The sequence below is a fragment of the Giraffa tippelskirchi genome, chromosome 3 (assembly GCF_054371585.1).
Source record: "Giraffa tippelskirchi isolate mGirTip1 chromosome 3, T2T-mGirTip1v1.2.pri, whole genome shotgun sequence".
Lineage (NCBI taxonomy): Eukaryota > Metazoa > Chordata > Mammalia > Artiodactyla > Giraffidae > Giraffa > Giraffa tippelskirchi.
In genome coordinates, this window is record NC_137277.1 from 63,997,904 (window position 1) to 64,015,962 (window position 18,059).

The window sequence follows — 18,059 nt, forward strand, 5'->3', positions numbered from 1 at the left end:
ATGAGTAGAAACGAATAAAAATGAAAATGCAACAACCCAAAACCTATGCTGCTTCTGCTAAGTCGCTTCAGTCGTGTCCAACTCTGTGCAACCCCATAGACAGCAGCCCACCAGGCTCCTCTGTCCCTGGGATTCTCTAGGCAAGAATACTGGGGTGGGTTGCCAATTCCTTCTCCAACCCAAAAACTATGGGACACTGTAAAAGTAGTGCTAAGGGGAAGGTTCACAGCACTACAGGCTTACCTCAAGAATCAAGAAAAATATCAAATAAATAACCTAACCCTACACCTCAGTGAGACTAAGCCATGCCGTGTGGGGCCACCCAAGATGGACGGGTCATGGTGCAGAGATCTGACAGAATTTGGTCCACTGGAGAAGGGAATGGCAAACCACTACAGTATTCTTGCCTTGAAAACCCCATGAACAGTATGAAAAGGCAAAATGATAGGATACTGAATGAGGAACTCACCAGGTCAGTAGGTGCCCAATATGCTACTGAAGATCAGTGAAGAAATAACTCCAGAAAGAAGGAAGGGATAGAGCCAAAGCAAAAACAACACACAGTTGTGGATGTGACTGGTGACAGAAGCAAGGTCTGATGCTGTAAAGAGCAATATTGCAGAGGAACCTGGAATGTTAGGTCCATGAATCAAGGCAAATTGGAAGTGGTCAAATAGGAGATGGCAAAAGTGAACGTCGACATTCTAGGAATCAACGAACTAAAATGGACTGGAATGGGTGAATTTAACTCAGATGACCATTATATCTACTACTATAGGCAGGAATCCCTTAGAAGAAATGGAGTAGCCATCATGGTAAACAAAAGAATCCAAAATGCAGTACTTGGATGCAATCTCAAACACAACAGAATGATCTCTGTTCGTTTCCAAGGCAAACCATTCAATATTATGGTAATCCAAGCCTATGCCCCAACCAGTAATGCTGAAGAAGCTGAAGTTCAACGGTTCTATGAAGACCTACAAGACCTTTTAGAACTAACACACAAAAAAGATGTCCTTTTCATTAAAAGTGACTGGAATGCAAAAGTAGGAAGTCAAGAAACACCTGGAGTAACAGGCAAATTTGGCCTTGGACTACAGAATGAAGCAGGGCAAAGGCTAATAGCGTTTTGCCAAGACAACGCACTGGTCATACCAAACACCCTCTTCCAACAACAGAAGAGAAGACTCTACACATGGACATTACCAGGTGGTCAACACCGAAATCAGATTGATCATATTCTTTGCAGCCAAAGATGGAGAAGCTCTATACAGTTAGCAAAAACAAGACTTGGAGCTGACTGTGGCTCAGATCATGAACTCCTTATGGCCAAATTCAGACTTAAATTGAAGAAAGTAGGGAAAACCACTAGACCATTCAGGTATGACCTAAATCAAATCCCTTATGATTATACAATGGAAGTGAGAAATAGATTCACGGGACTAGATCTGATAGACAGAGTTTCTGAAGAACTATGGATGGAGGTTCGTGACATTGTACAGGAGGCAGGGATCAAGACCATACACAAGAAAAAGAAATGCAAAAAGGCAAAATGGTTGTCAGAGGAGGCTCTACAAATAGCTGTGAAAAGAAGAAAAGCAAAAAGCAAAGGAGAAAAGGAAAGATATTCCCATTTGAAGGCAGAGTTCCAAAGAATAGCACAGAGAGATAAGAAAGCCTTCCTCAGTGATCAATGCAAAGACATAGAGGAAAACAACAGATGGGAAAGGCTAGAGATCTCTTCAAGAAAATTAGAGATACCAAGGGAACATTTCCTGCAAAGTTGGGCTCGATAAACAACAGAAATGGTAGGGACGTAACAGAAGCACAAGATATTAAGAAGACGTGGCAAGAATACACAAAAGAACTGTACAAAAAAGATCTTCATGACCCAGATAATCACGATGGTGTGATCACTCACCTAGAGCCAGACATCCTGGAATGTGAAGTCAAGTGGGCCTTAGAAAGTATCACTACGAACAAAGCTAATGGAGGTGATGTAATTTTAGTTGAGCTATTTCAAATCCTGAAAGATAATGCTGTGAAAGTGCTGCAGTCAGTATGCCAGCAAATTTGGAAAACTCAGCAGTGGCCACAGGACTGGAAAATGTCAGTTTTCATTCAAATCCCAAAGAAAGGCAATGCCAAAGAATGCTCAAACTACTGCACAAATGCACTCATCTCACACGCTAGTAAAATAATGCTCAAAATTCTCCAAGCCAGGCTTCAGCAATACGTGAACCTTGAACTTCCAGATGTTCAAGCTGGTTTTAGAAAAGGCAGAGGAACCAGAGATCAAATTGCCAACATCTGCTGGATCATCGAAAAAGCACGAGAGCTCCAGAAAAACATCTATTACTGATTTCTTGACTATGCCAAAGCCTTTGACTGTGTGGATCACAATAAACTGTGGAAAATTCTGAAAGAGATGGGAATACCAGACCACCTGACCTGCCTCTTGAGAAACCTGTATGCAGGTCAGGAAGCAACAGTTAGAACTGGACATGGAACAACAGACTGGTTCCAAATAAGAAAAGGAGTACGTCAAGGATGTACATTGTCACCCTGCTTATTTAACTTATACACAGAGTATATCTTGAGAAATGCTGGGCTGGAAGCAGCACAAGCTGGAATGAAGATTGCCAGGAGAAATATCAATAACCTCAGATATGCAGAAGACACCAACCTTACGGCAGAAAGTGAAGAGGAACTAAAAAGCCTCTTGATGAAAGTGAGAGAGGAGAGTGAAAAAGTTGGCTTAAAGCTCAATATTCAGAAAACCAAGATCACGGCATCTGGTCCCATCACTTCATGGCAAATAGATGGGGAAACAGTGGAAACAGTGTCAGACTTTATTTTTTGGGCTCCAAAATCACTGCAGATGGTGATTGCAGCCATGAAATTAAGAGACGCTTACTCCTTGGAAGGAAAGTTATGACCAACCTAGATAGCATATTTAAAAGCAGAGACATTACTTTGCCAACAAAGGTCTGTCTAGTCAAGGCTATGGTTTTTCCAGTGGTCATGTATGGATGTGAGAGTTGGACAATGAAGAAAGCTCAGTGCCAAAGAATTGATGGTTTTGAACTGTGGTGTTGGAAAAGACTCTTGAGAGTCCCTTTGACTGCAAGGAGATCCAACCAGTCCATCCTAAAGGAGATCAGTCCTGGGTGTTCATTGGAAGGACTGATGTTTAAGGTGAAACTCCAATACTTTGGCCACCTCATGGGAAGAGTTGACTCTTTGGAAAAGACCCTGATGCTGGGTAGGATTGGGGGCAGGAAGAGAAGGGGACGACAGAGGATGAGATGGTTGGATGGCATCACCGACTCAATGGACATGAGTTTGGGTAAACTCCAGGAGTTGGTGATGGACAGGGAGGCCTGGCGTGCTGTGATTCATGGGGTCATATGAGTCGGACACGACTGAGTGACTGAACTGAACTGAAGGTTAGTATAACAAAAGAAATCTTAAAAATTAGGGCAGAAGTAAATGCAAAAGAAACAAAAGAGACCATAACAAAAATCAACAAAGCTAAAAGCTCGTTCTTTATCTTTAGAGAAGATATATAAGATTGACAAACCACTAGCCAGACTCATCAAGAAACAAAGGGAGAAGAATCAAATCAACAAAATTAGAAATGAAAATGGAGAGATCACAACAGACAACACAGAAATACAAAATATCATAAAAGAATACTATCTGCAACTATATACCAATAAAATGGACAACTTGGAAGAAATGGACAAATTGTTAGAATAGTATAACTTTCCAAAACTGAACCAGGAAGAAATAGAAAATCTTAACAGATCCATCACAAGCACGGAAATCGTAATTGTAATCAGAAATCTTCCAGCAAACAAAAGCCCAGGACCAGACGGCTTCACAGCTGAATTCTACCAAAAATTTAGAGACGAGCTAACACCTATCCTACTCAAACTCTTTCAGAAAACTGCAGAGGAAGGTGAACTTCCAACTCATTCTATCATTTCAAAATAACCATCTTGTCAGAGCCCGGATGCCACGTTCTTTATAGATCAGAGATGCAGTAAGGTGAGGAAACAAAGTAAAAATACCATTTAATTCTTTTTTTTAATAAATTTTTTTATTTTAGTTGGGGGCTAATTACTTTACAATATTGTATTAGTTTTTGCCATACATTGACATGAGTCAGCCATGGGTTTACATGTGTTCCCCCTCCTGGACCCCCCTCCCACCTCCCTCCCCATCCCATCCCTCCAGGCCATCCCACCACCCCAGCCCTGAGCATCTGTCTCATGCATCGAACATGGAATGGTGTTCTGTTTCACATATGATAATATACATGTTTCAATGCTATTCTCCCAGAATGTCCCACCCTCACCTTCTCCCTCAGAGTCCATAAGACTGTTCTATGCATCTGTATCTCTTATTCTGTCTCGCATATAGAGTTATCGATACCATCTTTCAAATTCCATATATATATGCATTAGTATACTGTATTGGTGTTTTTCTTTCTGGCTTACTTCACTCTGTATAACGGGCTCCAGTTTCATCCATCTCAATAGAACCGATTCAAATGTATTTTTTTAATGGCTGAGTAATATTCCATTGTGTATATGTACCACAGCTTCCTTATCCATTCATCTGCTGATGGATATCAAGGTTGCTTCCATGTCCTGGCTATTGTAAACAGTGCAGCGATGAACACTGGGGTACACATGTCTCTTTCAATTCTGGTTTCCTCGGTGTGTATGCCCAGCAGTGGGATTGCTGGGTCATATGGCAGTTCTATTCCCAGTTTTTTAAGGAATCTCCACACTGTTCTCCATAGTGTCTGTACTAGTTTGCATTCCCACCAACAGTGTAAGAGGGTTCCCTTTTCTCCACACCCTCTCCAGCATTTATTGCTTGTAGACTTTTGGATAGCAGCCATTCTGATTGGTGTGAAATGGTACCTCATTGTGGTTTTGATTTGCATTTCTCTAATAATGAGTGATGTTGAGCATCTTTTCATGTACTTGTTAGCCATCTGTATATCTTCTTTGGAGAAATGTCTGTTTAGTTCTTTGGCCCATTTTTTGATTGGGTTGTTTATTTTTCTGGAATTCAGCTGCAGGAGTTGCTTGTATATTTTTGAGATTAATTGTTTGCCTGTTGCTTCGTTTGCTATTATTTTCTCCCATTCTGAAGGCTGTCTTTTCACCTTGCTTATAGTTTCCTTTGTTGTGCAAAAGCTTTTAATTTTAATTAGGTCCCATTTGTTTATTTTTGCTTTTATTTCCAATATTCTAGGAGGTGGGTCATGGAGGATCCTGCTGTGATTTATGTCGGAGAGTGTTTTACCTATGTTTTCCTGTAGGAGTTTTATAGTTTCTGGTTTTATGTTTAGATCTTTAATCCATTTTGAGTTTATTTTTGTGTATGGTGTTAGGAAGTGTTCTAGTTTCATTCTTTTACAAGTGGTTGACCAGTTTTCCCAGCACCACTTGTTAAAGAGATTGTCTTTTCTCCATTGTATATTCTTGCCTCCTTTGTTGAAGATAAGGTGTCCATAGGTGCGTGGGTTTATCTCTGGGCTTTCTATTTTGTTCCATTGATCTATATTTCTATCTTTGTGCCAGTACCATACTGTCTTGATGACTGTGGCTTTGTAGTAGAGCCTGAAGTCAGGCAGGTTGATTCCTCCAGTTCCATACTTCTTTCTCAAGATTGCTTTGGCTATTCGAGGTTTCTTATATTTCCATACAAATTGTGAGATGATTTGTTCTAGTTCTGTGAAAAATACCATTGGTAGCTTGATAGGGATTGCATTGAATCTATAGATTGCTTTGGGTAGTATACTCATTTTCACTATATTAATTCTTCCAATCCATGAACACGGTATATTTCTCCATCTGTTTGTGTCCTCTTTGATTTCTTTCATCAGTGTTTTATAGTTTTCTATATATAAGTCTTTTGTTTCTTTAGGTAGATATATTCCTAAGTATTTTATTCTTTTTGTTGCAATGGTGAATGGTATTGTTTCCTTAATTTCTCTTTCTGTTTTCTCATTATTGGAGTATAGGAATGCAAGGGATTTCTGTGTGTTAATTTTATATCCTGCAACTTTACTATATTCATTGATTAGCTCTAGTAATTTTCTGGTAGAATCTTCAGGGTTTTCTATGTAGAGGATCATGTCATTTGCACACAGTGAGAGTTTTACTTCTTCTTTTCCTACCTGGATTCCTTTTATTTCTTTTACCGCTCTGATTGCTGTGGCCAAAACTTCCAAAACTACGTTGAATAGTAGTGGTGAAAGTGGGCATTCTTACCTTGTTCCTGACTTTAGGGGAAATGCTTTCAATTTTTCACCATTGAGGATAATGTTTGCTGTGGGTTTCTCATATATAGCTTTTATTATGTTGAGATATGTTCCTTCTATTCCTGCTTTCTGGAGGGTTTTTATCATAAATGGATGTTGAATTTTGTGAAAGGCTTTTTCTGCATCTATTGAGATAACCATATGGTTTTTATCTTTCAATTTGTTAATGTGGTGTATTACACTGATTGATTTGCGGATGTTAAAGAAACCTTGCATTCCTGGGATAAAGCCCACTTGTTCATGATGTATGATCTTTTTAATATGATGTTAGATTCTATTTGCTAGAATTTTATTAAGGATTTTTGCATCTATGTTCATCAGTGATATTGGCCTGTAGTTTTCCTTTTTTGTGGCATCTTTGTCTGGTTTTGGAATTAGGGTGATGGTGGCCTCATAGAATGAGTTTGGAAGTTTACCATCTTCTGCAATTTTCTGGAAGAGTTTGAGTAGGATAGGTGTTAGCTCTTCTCTAAATTTTTGGTAGAATTCCGCTGTGAAGCCGTCTGGTCCTGGGCTTTTGTTTGCTGGAAGATTTCTGATTACAGTTTCGATTTCCGTGCTTGTGATGGGTCTGTTAATATCTTCTGTTTCTTCCTGGTTCAGTTTTGGAAAGTTATACTTTGCTAAGAATTTGTCCATTTCTTCCAAGTTGTCCATTTTATTGGCATATAGCTGTTGGTAGTAGTCTCTTATGGATCCTTTGTATTTCTGTGTTGTCTGTTGTGATCTCTCCATTTTCGTTTCTAATTTTGTTGATCTGATTCTTCTCCCTTTGTTTCTTGATGAGTCTGGCTAATGGCTTGTCAATTTTGTTTATCTTCTCAAAAAACCAGCTTTTAGTTTTGTTGATTTTTGTTATGGTCTCTTTTGTTTCTTTTGCATTTATTTCTGCCCTAATTTTTAAGATTTCTTTCCTTCTACTGACCCTGGGGTTCTTCATTTCTTCCTTCTCTAGTTGCTTTAGGTGTAGAGTTAGTTGATTTATTTGATTTTTTTCTTGTTTCTTGAGGTACGCCTGTATTGCTATGAACCTTCCCCTTAGCATTGCTTTTACAGTGTCCCATAGGGTTTGGGTTGTTGTGTTTTCATTTTCATTCGTTTCTATGCATAATTTGATTTCTTTTTGATTTCTTCTATGATTTGTTGGTTATTCAGTAGCGTGTTCTTTAGCCTCCATATCTTGGAATTTTTAATAGTTTTTTTCCTGTAATTGAGGTCTAATCTTACTGCATTGTGGTCAGAGAAGATGGCTGGGATGATTTCAATTTTTTTGAATTTACCAAGGCTAGATTTATGGCCCAGGATGTGATCTATCCTGGAGAAAGTTCCGTGTGCACTTGAGAAAAAGGTGAAATTGATTGTTTTGGGGTGGAAAGTCCTGTAAATATCAATTAAATCTAATTTGTCTATGGTATCATTTAAAGTTTGTGTTTCCTTGTTAATTTTCTGTTTAGTTGATCTATCCATATGTGTGAGTGGAGTATTAAAGTCTCCCACTATTATTGTGTTATTGTTAATTTCCCCTTTCATACTTGTTAGTATTTGCCTTATATATTGTGGTGCTCCTACGTTGCATGCATATATATTTATAATTGTTACCTCTTCTTCTTGGACTGATCCTTTGATCATTATGTAGTGTCCTTCTTTGTGTCTTTTCACAGCCTTAATTTTAAAGTCTATTTTATCTGAAATGAGTATTGCGACTCCTGCTTTCTTTTGGTCTCCGTTTGCATGAAATATGTTTTTCCATCCTTTCACTTTCAGTCTGTATGTGTCCCTAGTTTTGAGGTGGGTCTCTTGTAGACAGCATATATAGGGGTCTTGCTTTTGTATCCATTCAGCCAGCCTTTGTCTTTTGGTTGGGGCATTCAACCCATTTACATTTAAGGTAATTATTGATAAGTATGGTCCCGTTACCATTTACTTTGTTGTTTTGAGTTCATGTTTAAACATCCTTTCTGTGTTTCCTGTTTAGAGAAGATCCTTTAGCATTTGTTGGAGAGCTGGTTTTGTGGTGCTCAATTCCCTCAGCTCTTGCTTGTCTGTGAAGCTTTTGAATTCTCCTTCATATCTGAATGAGGTCCTTGTTGGGTACAGTAATCTGGGTTGTAGATTATTCTCTTTCATTACTTTAAGTATGTCCTGCCATTCCCTTGTAGCCTGAAGAGTTTCTATTGAAAGATCAGCTGTTATCCTTATGGGGATCCCCTTGTGTGTTATTTGTTGTTTTTCCCTTGCTGCTTTTAATATTTGTTCTTTGTGTTTGATCTTTGTTAATTTGATTAATATGTGTCTTGGGTTGTTTCGCCTTGGGTTTATCCTGTTTGGGACTCTCTGGGTTTCTTGGACTTCTATGACTATTTCCTGCCTCATTTTAGGGAAATTTTCAACTATTATCTCCTCGAGTATTTTTTCATGGCCTTTCCTTTTATCTTCTTCTTCTGGGACTCCTATGATTCGAATGTTGGGGCGTTTCATATTGTCCCAGAGGTCCCTGAGGTTTTCCTCATTTCTTTTGATTCTTTTTTCTGTTTTTCTCTCTGCTTCGTTTATTTCCACCATTCTATCTTCTGCCTCACTTATCCTATCTTCTGCCTCCGTTATTCTACTGTTGGTTCCCTCCAGAGTGTCTTTTATCTCCTTTATTTCATTATTCATTATATATTGACTCCTTTTTATTTCTTCTAGGTCCTTGATAAACATTTCTTGCATCTTCTCAATCCTTGTCTCCAGGCTATTTATCTGTAACTCCATTTTGCTTTCAAGATTTTGGATCATTTTTATTATCATTATTCTAAATTCTTTTTCAGATAGATTCCCTACCTCCTCCTCTTTTGTTTGGTGTGGTGGGCATTTCCCATTTTCCTTTACTTGCTGAGTATTTCTCTGCCTTTTCATCTTGTTTAGATTGCTGTGTTAGGCGTGGCCTTTCTGTATTCTGGTAGTTTGAAGTTCCTCTTTATTGTGGATGTTCCTCACTGTGGGTGGGGTTGGACGGGTGGCTTGTCAAGGTTTCCTGGTTGGGGGAGCTTGTGTCGGTGTTCTGGTGGGTGGAGCTGGATTTCTTCTCTCTAGAGTGCAATGGAGTGTCCAGTATTGAGTTTTGAGATGTCTATGGATTTGGTGTGCCTCTGGGCAGCCTGTATATTGATGCTCGGGGCTATGTTCCTGCGTTGCTGGAGAATTTGCATCGTATGTCTTGCTCTGGAACTTATTGGCTCTTGGGTGGAGCTTGGTTTCAGTGTATATGTGGAGGCTATTGGATGATCTCTTATTAATTAATGTTTCCCCTGGCTTTCAGGCTTATTCTTGCAGTAGCCTCAAGACTTCTCCATCCATACAGCATCAATAATAAAACTTTTAGGTTAATGGTGAAAAGATTCTCCACAGTGAGGGATACCCAGAAAGGTTCACTGAGTTACACAGAGAGGTGACGTGGCGGGGGGTGGGGGTGGGGGTTCAGGTGACCAGGAGGAGAAGAGGGGGACTCAAACGTGGAGAGAGCAGTCTAGCCAGTAAGCACTTCCCTTTGTGCTCTCCACAGTCTGGAACCCTCAGAGAGGTTCACAGAGATACATAGAGAGGGGGGAGAAAGGTAATAGAGGTGAGCATGAGTAGAAAGGGAGGAATCAATAGGGGAGAGAGAGATTTGGGCAGTATTCTGTTCCCAAAGTGTTCTCCGGTACCCAGAACACCCTCAGAGATTCACAGAATTCGGTTGAGAAGAGAAGGAGGAGGGTGAGAGATAGAGGTTCCCTGGGGGAGAAGAAAGAGCGTCAGTAGGGGGAGAGAGTAATCAAGCCAGTAATCACAGTCCTGAGTAAAAATGGGTCCTAAAGATTGGGTTCTTAAATGTACAAAATTGATATCAAATATGTAAAACAAAGATTAAAAATCTAGAGTAGAGGTTAGACTCTTATAAAACATACAATAAAAAAAAAAAAAGAAAACAGTGTAAGGAGAAAAAATCCAGTAAAACAGTAAAAAAAGGAAAACAGAAAAAAACAGTAAAAAAAAGAAAACACAAAAGATATAAGATATATGTATGCAGTTTGCTTTAAAAATAGGTTTTTTTTTTTGCAAGGTAATAGTGGGTTATGAAAATGGAAATTAAAGGTGTAATAGAGGACTTAAGGAAAAAAGAAAGAAAAAAGAAAAAAAAGTGAAAGAAAAAAAATTGAAAGAAAAAAATAAAAAAAAAAATGACAATAGTAAAAATATATATCCCGGACTTTCTCTGGAGCTGTTGTGAGCAGTGTGGGGTCTGTTCAGTTTCAGATAGATCCTTGTTCCTGCTTATACTTTTCAAGATCTATAGGCCTCTTTCAATGCAGTCGGCGTTAACTACAGGGATTTTAATCTCTTGGCCTGTCACTTCCAACGCGCTTCCCTCTGTTTATTTGGCTTCTGTTTGGAGGTCTCTTCAGTATCTAATTTCTGCCCTGCCACAAAGGGGTGGAAGTGGTCTCTTTAGGTTTGCTTGTTCAGTCGTGCTGTGGGGAGGGAGGAACACTGCAAACCTATATCACTGGCGTGTGTGTGGAGAGCTCGCAGCGTCTCGGCCGCACTGGGTTCGCCCCCGCTCACGGCGTGTGTGCTTTCCCCGTCTACCCTGCTCAGGCTTCAGGTTACTCGGCCGGGGGAGTGGGCCCTGAGATGCGTGCACTTCCCAGGTCTAAGCTGCTCAGGTTCAGGTTCCCGGGTACTCCACAAAGGCGCAGACTAGATTGCGCCCACGGTTTGTGCCGTTCCCGGTCAGAGCAGCTCGGGCAGCCAGGAGTTTGGCGAACGCACTCTCCCCCTGTTGGGGCGGTGCGGCTTGTCACCTCCCTGGTCCCCGCCTCGGTTTACCGGCGCGCCCCGCTCCGGTGTGCTTTGTGTCGGTTCTGGGGAGCTGGTGTCTTGCTGCGACCCTCCCGGCGGCTGTCAACCCTCCGGGGTCTCAGGCAGTCTTTCTTAGAAACTGGGAGCCTGTTTGCAGTTTGGTAGGGGGTTCCTTCTCTGGGGCTGAGTTTGCCCCTTTCCGGCTCTGGCGGGCCCCGCCTGCCCGCTGTGTCCGGCGGGGGATGGGGCGGTCCGCAGCCGACTAGCTGTCCTCTGGTATCGCTCAGTCCTTTGTTCTCTGAGAGGGCTGGCAGTGCCTTAGATTTGGGCTTTTCACGGGATAGTTCTCTCTCTCTGGCTGTCCCATGGTTTAGGTTGCTATCTCACGTTAGCTCCCTCAGATTGCCCTCAGGGCGTTCGGACCCAGTCCTTACCCTAAGCAGTGCCGCCCGCTCCTCTCCGTTCAGCCCCCACTTGCTGGTGGCGGATGCGAGCATCTAGGGTTCTTTGCTGGGAGTCGCCTTTAGGCACGTAATCTGTGGGTTTTATTTATTTTTTCTCCCAGTTATGTTGCCCTCTGAGATTCGAAATCTTCCCCCAAACCCGCCGGTGAGAGGGTTTCCTGGTGCTTGGAAATTTCTCCTCTTTTACGACTCCCTCCCCGGGACAGGTCTCCGTCCCTAACTCTTTTGTCTCTCTTTTTATCTTTTATAATTTCTCCTACCTCCTTTTGAAGATAATGCGTTGTCTTTCTGGATGCCTAACGTCCTCTGCCAGCGTTCAGAAGTAGTTTTGTGAAGTTTGCTCAGCGTTCTGATGTTCTTTTGATAAATTTGTGGAGGAGAGAGTGGTCTCCCCGTCCTGTTCCTCCGCCATCTTAGCCCCGCCCAGCCCATTTAATTCTTGCAAATATCTCCTAGATTGGCAAGCCTGAGGCAGGGGGATGTGTTAATTTTTTCTTCCTGCAATCTACAGTTGAACAGGGTTATGAACAAAGGCACTTTAGTTTAACAGTCAGTCAGAGCAGGGCAGGGTTCCCTGAGGCAGGCTATCATGTATGCTTATTAAAAAAAAAAAAAAAAGGGTAGCAGCGTACGGTGAAGGACACAGGCCGTGGAGTTTGAACCTTTTGAAAGAAGATTGAAATCGTGGCAGGTCCAGAAGCTGATGCCCAGTTCCATTTCACTGGTATCAAAAAATATTTCAATTCATACACTCTCACAGTGTGTGCTGGCCGCATACGAAGTATTGCTTTGATAGTCTTATACTTCAAGTTAAGGTCTAAAAAAACTCCAGCTGTGAAAGCAACATAAACAGATTCTGAACTGTACATTATCTGTTAAATTCCCATGCCTGAAGAAGCTAATGTCAACTCATCATGTGATACTCAATTTGTACAATAAATTATGAACCTGGAAAAAAAAAAGTGGCAAAACAAGCAATAAACTTTGAGGAACAGATTCAACATGGATTCAAATTAACCCTTCCTGGTTACACTTCTTGGCTGCTGCCAATAATCTAGATTTTGGCCTGGGAGGTGGTTAGCTAAAAATTAGCTGGGAATTGATTGTATAATACTTTATTTCACTGTGTCTTTGATTACTTTTCTATGTGTTTTATAGTTCACAATTTGCTGTGCTAAGTCGCTTCAGTAGTTTCCTACTCTTTGGAACCTTATGGACTATATCCCACCAGGGTCTTCTGTCTATGGGATTCTCCAGGCAAGAATACAGGAGTGGATTTCCTCCTCCAGACGATCTTGCTGACCCAAGGAGTCTCTTATGTCTCCTGTATTGGCAGGCAGGTTTTTTTTTTTTTACCACTATCACCACCTGGAAAGCCCATAGTTCACAGTAAACAAAGTATAACAACAGAAAAAAACTGATAGCTATGAACAGTTAAAGGCATTTAAATTTCACTTCCCACAAATAATTTTTTCTTCTCCTTGCCTCGATAGTTACCTCTGTAGAAAAGCTGGAAGAGTTTTGGAGGTGGGAAGTTGTTTCTTTTTTTCTTAACGTTTTTAGTGGATCTAGCTCAAAACTTCATTTTGAATTACCCATATCACAGTAAGGTATAATCATCCTTCTTTATCCTATGTGAAAGATAAAACATTGCCTGCAATATCAGTAAACAAATAATGTTGCAGCCATCAAGCCACTCCAGCTAACTCTGATAGTGAACCTTAAGGGAACTCAGGGTGGAGATGAATGGACAACCCACTGCCAAGCCCTCAGCCACTACAACCACCCCCAGTGGTGCAGGCCAAGAGAACTCAAGATGGAAAAACAGAGATTACTGGCCCTAGACAGCTAAAGTGCATATCAAAGAAATGATTTCAGTGAGTCCAGATTCTTACATCTTCTCATACAAAGAAAAATACTAAATTCCTTAACTTACCTGGTTCTTTTTCATCACCTGTAATCTTTTGATGGTCTGACTACCTGGTTATTGTTGCAAAAGCCCCTATATATTCTGGCTTCTTCCTTACCTCTTCAGAGCAGTCTCTCAGACTATCTGAGAGGCTGCCTCCTAGGTTTAAAGTCTTCAGAATGTCTGCCAAATAAAACATAATTCTCAAATTTTAAGTTGTGGGTAGTTTTCAGTCGACACCTATGTTGACTGAAAAAGATGCACAACTTGAGAGTTGCAAGTTAAGTTTTATTTGGGACAAAATGAGAGGACTGCAGCCTGGGAGACATCACCTCAGTTAGTCCTGAAAGACTCTTCCAAAGAGGCAGTGGGGGAAGGTCAAGACATAAGATTTTGGTGAAGGGGGAGTTCAGTACAATTAAGCACTTATTTAAAAAAGATTTTCTGCTAGTCATGAGGAGCTGATGTCATCATAAAGGGATTTAGTGCTTTTCTAGATATGAACAGATGCAAGGATTGCAATCATGAAATCAGTTTCTGAAAATATTTAACTATCTAAACGCCTGTTCCACCAGACTTTCTGAAGCACAGAGTGCCTCACTCTACCCCGAACTCTCTCAGAGGGTGCTGAAGGTCAATAGCTACTGCAGCACAGGGTTCAATCTCCACAGAGGCAGGTGGCAAATGCCCTTGTTGCTCAGTCACTGACAGTGCTCTTGCCTGCCAATTTGTAGTTGACACCTACAACTTTAAAGCTTTCTTCAAAAATACCAGTGCACTTAATGAAATCCAATCCACTCGCCAGGGCCTCCAAACAGGTTGCTGCTGGCCGCTATGGTACCTCCAGTTTGGTCCGAAAGCCCTTCTCAGCTTTAAAAACCTATTATTTACTAGTTGGCGTATGGGTCAGCATTTCTGGGTGTGGTTAGAAATTATACAGTAGGTGCCCAAGACTCACGTAGGCCTGTGCTGGGAGGCCTTTGCCTCCTTCAAGGTCAGAGATGCCATGCTTCCCTGTGTTTGTTCTGAGCTGGCTGACTCAGCCCAGAGTTATGTACCCCCAAAACTTGCATGAGTGTAAGCAATTCTTTACAGAAAACTGTCCTCACAGGAAGCCACTTTTTCTTGTCAAAGTTACATCGTAACTAACTTTTAAACTAGGCACCACCATTGGTAAGGATAATGTATGACAACCAAATAGCTCAGAAATCCCACTGGAGATTTTAGATAAAGAGGGAAATTCAGGGGAGACCACAGTTAGTTAATGATCACTCAAGAAAGTAGGTTTGCTTAACCACAGAACCAACAGGCTTGCTTAGCAACAAAATCATGCAATAGAAGCATAAGATTTGGCTCAAAACAAAAAAACAATGGTGGCACATTCTATCTACCCAGTGACTCAGTAAGTTAATGATTCCTAGGACATACTTTCTGCACACTTAAAAAATGATAATTTATTGAAAGTTGAAACTTCAAAGTGAAAGACCCTCATTGTACTGAAACCTGAAATAATTTTTCCATATGCCATGACAGTTCTGGTTTGATCGTGTAGGAACAAAAAAACTCTCCTGTCCAACCTGGAGGGCTTCCAAGATGGTACTGGTGGTAAAGAACGCACCTGCCAATGCAGGAGATGGAGGAGACGCAGGTTTGATCCCTGGGTTGGGAAAATCCCCTGGAGAAGGGCATGGCAACCCACTCCAGTATCTTGCCTAGAGAATCCCATGGACAGAGGAGCCTGGCAGGCTACAGTCTATTGAGTCACAAAGAACCAAACATGACTGAAGCAACTTAGCACGGAAAGCACACCCAACCTGGAGGAGGAGCTGACAATGGAAGTGTGATCTCTTCTCAAAAATGAGGAAGAAGGTGGTCTTTTCCCCCTTCTCAGTTTTCCTTTGACTAGAAAACTGCAGCCTGCTAAGTTTTCAGCATATTGCACCCTCTAACTTACCTGCTTGTAGGCCTCACAAGTGTCCTATTCTAACAAATCACTTATCTATCATTTTGCCTCTTGCTAAAGTATTTCTGCACTGAGACATAAAGAACTGGAGCTCTTTGGAGGCCCCTAATTCTCCACCTAGTAGTTTCACCGTCGTCCACTCTTCTCCCACCCAAGCACACCTCTCAAGTCTTTTAATCACACAATACTTTGCCTAAATTGTCAGTTCTGTACATCAAAGAAATAAAAATGAAGAATAAATAATTAACAGACAACCAGATTTCTTCCCTAGCCTCCTCTTCAGCAATCTCCTGAACCAACTTTTGAGGTAGAAATTGTTAGGCAGTTAGTGTAGAAACTCTGAGACCTCAGCCTGTTTCAGTAAAAATCCCACTTCATTAACCTAAAATCATACCCTTTGTCCCAAATTCCTGGCTCTGAGTCCTTGGTCTGATTGAATTATCAGCACTCAGATCCAGAAAAGCGTAGTAATTAACTTCTGTTCCATATGCCTGAGGGAAAAATAACTGGTGATCATTAATCTTTAGACTATACATTTGATCCACTGTAAAATGGACAAGGGTCATGAAAAAAGGTTGTGGGATGGTGACTTAATGTCTATGAAAACTAAGAATCTAAGAATCAAAAGAAGACATAAAGATGTCAAGTTAAACATTGTGACCTTTAAACTGATTGGTTAGAAATGACACATGTTAAAAGTAAGAACCAATCAAAAGTGTACAAATCAATGTTAGTATGGATATAAACTGCTGTAAGTCCCACCTTTTCAGGCCACTTCACCCCCTCTCAGTGTCTATGCTGAGAGCTTTGTACTTTCTTTCTCTCTGAAATAAATCCTGTTTGTTTGCTACTATGAGTGTTTGAGTGTTTGTGAAGTTCATTCTTTGTCTCTGTGAACAAGAGCTCAGATTCCCTTTTCCCTGTGTGACCAAAACTGTTTGAACAAGATACCTCTAGATGAAGATCACAAGAGGTCAACAAGCCTGTGCACAAGCTTGTACACAGTAGAGGATAGTGATGACTCCCTATCTCAATGATTAACTGAACTTACTTTCCTGTTTCCCTTTAAAAGTTTCAGGGCCAAGCAGAATCTTCAGAGGTGGGTTTTTGGGACACTGAGCCTACCATCTCCTTGAATTTCTGGCATTCTGATTAAGGTCATTTTTCTTTTCTTCTATTTGTGAGTATGTAATTGATTTTGTAAATTGCAAGCAGCAGGAGTCAGTGCATTCAGTAACATGAGCACTCTTTCAGATGGGGCTAAACAGTGACTTCTCAAGGCCTTTTGGCTCCACCACAGACCCTGGGTCCTGCTGGCACCATTACTGTGGACTCCCTGTCCCAGTCAAGAAGGCTTTCCCTAGACAGCCTCACCTCAGTCACAAGAACTAGAGGCCCAAAGACTCTGACCAGAGGGCTTCTTCCTTCAAGAACCCCTTGTCAGCCTCAGCTCTTTTCACGGGACTCATCCAACAGAGCGAGGAAGACATTGCTTTAAACCATGTTCAGTGAATAAATACACCAAGGACCTATGGATTTCATAATTCCTGAAAGAGAAGCCAAGGGGCTGGTCTCTCCATGAAGGATACGGCAGAAGACACCACTTTCTGCTCTCCTTACTCTTTCTATGGCCAAGCAAGCAAGGTCAGGAGAGACCAGCATGCCCAGAAGAAACCTCCTCCATCCCTTCTCTTTCTTCTGTGACTGGAGTGTGAGACACACACCTCACTGGGACGGTTCTTCAAACTTCCTTCTCCAAGTTGGCTGTATCATGGCTGTTAGTACCAGAATTAGATGAACAAAACTGGTACTTTACTGAATATTACTTGGGAATGTGCATACTACTTTGGATATTTCCATTGTTTTATCTCTGTTACAAGTTAAATGGTGTGTTATACTGAGTATTGGTAAATGTGTGGTGGTATCAGAACTGTCAAGCAATGTTTGTGGGAGTAGAGAGTAGTAAAATCACATTACAAAGTCGTTTTGTGAACATATTCCTACCCTCAGAAATTCCACCCTTAGGCATTTACACAAGAGAAATGAGTGCATATGTCCACAGGGACATTTGTATAACAATGTTCATAACCATTTAAAAAATCATTTATTTTGTTTTTGGCTGCACTGGGTCTTTGTTGCTGAACGTGGGCTTTCTCTAGCAAGGGCTAGTTACTATGGTGCTTTCTCTTGTTGAGGAACACAGGCTCTAGGACATGCAGGCTTCAGTAGTGGCACTCAGGCTTGGTTGCCCCACGCCATGTGGAATCTTCCTGGACCAGGGATTGAATCTGAGTCCCCTGAACTGGCAGGCAGATTCTTAACAACTGGACCACCAGGAAATCCCATAGCCATTTTTATTTATAATAGTCTCCAAGTTCATACAATCTAAATGCCCATCAACAAGAGAATGGATAAATCCTGTGATACTCACTTAATGGAGTACTACACACACACACACAGAATGAGGCAGTAGAACATTCAATAATATGGACTAATCTCACAGATATTAGGTTGAATGAAGAAATGAGGTACAAGGGAAAATTCACTATGTGG

At 41.1% G+C, this 18,059-nt stretch overlaps 1 long non-coding RNA gene and 1 pseudogene across 2 annotated transcripts in view; one reads left to right on the plus strand and one right to left on the minus strand.

Annotated features, from left to right (window-relative positions):
- LOC145543004 (uncharacterized) overlaps positions 1-12,068 on the minus strand; it is a 29,968-nt gene extending 17,900 nt beyond the window's left edge. Inside the window, exon 1 of the long non-coding RNA XR_014080338.1 lies at positions 11,895-12,068. This is a non-coding gene — a long non-coding RNA (uncharacterized LOC145543004). The remainder of the gene's footprint in view (positions 1-11,894) is intronic.
- An 89-nt stretch (positions 12,069-12,157) lies between these two features.
- On the plus strand, positions 12,158-12,596 carry LOC145540435 (ATP synthase F(0) complex subunit k, mitochondrial pseudogene; annotated as a pseudogene). Its single transcript, XR_014078347.1, has 2 exons — positions 12,158-12,175; positions 12,307-12,596. The product of XR_014078347.1 is annotated as an ATP synthase F(0) complex subunit k, mitochondrial pseudogene (transcript).
- Positions 12,597-18,059: the final 5,463 nt, after the last annotated feature.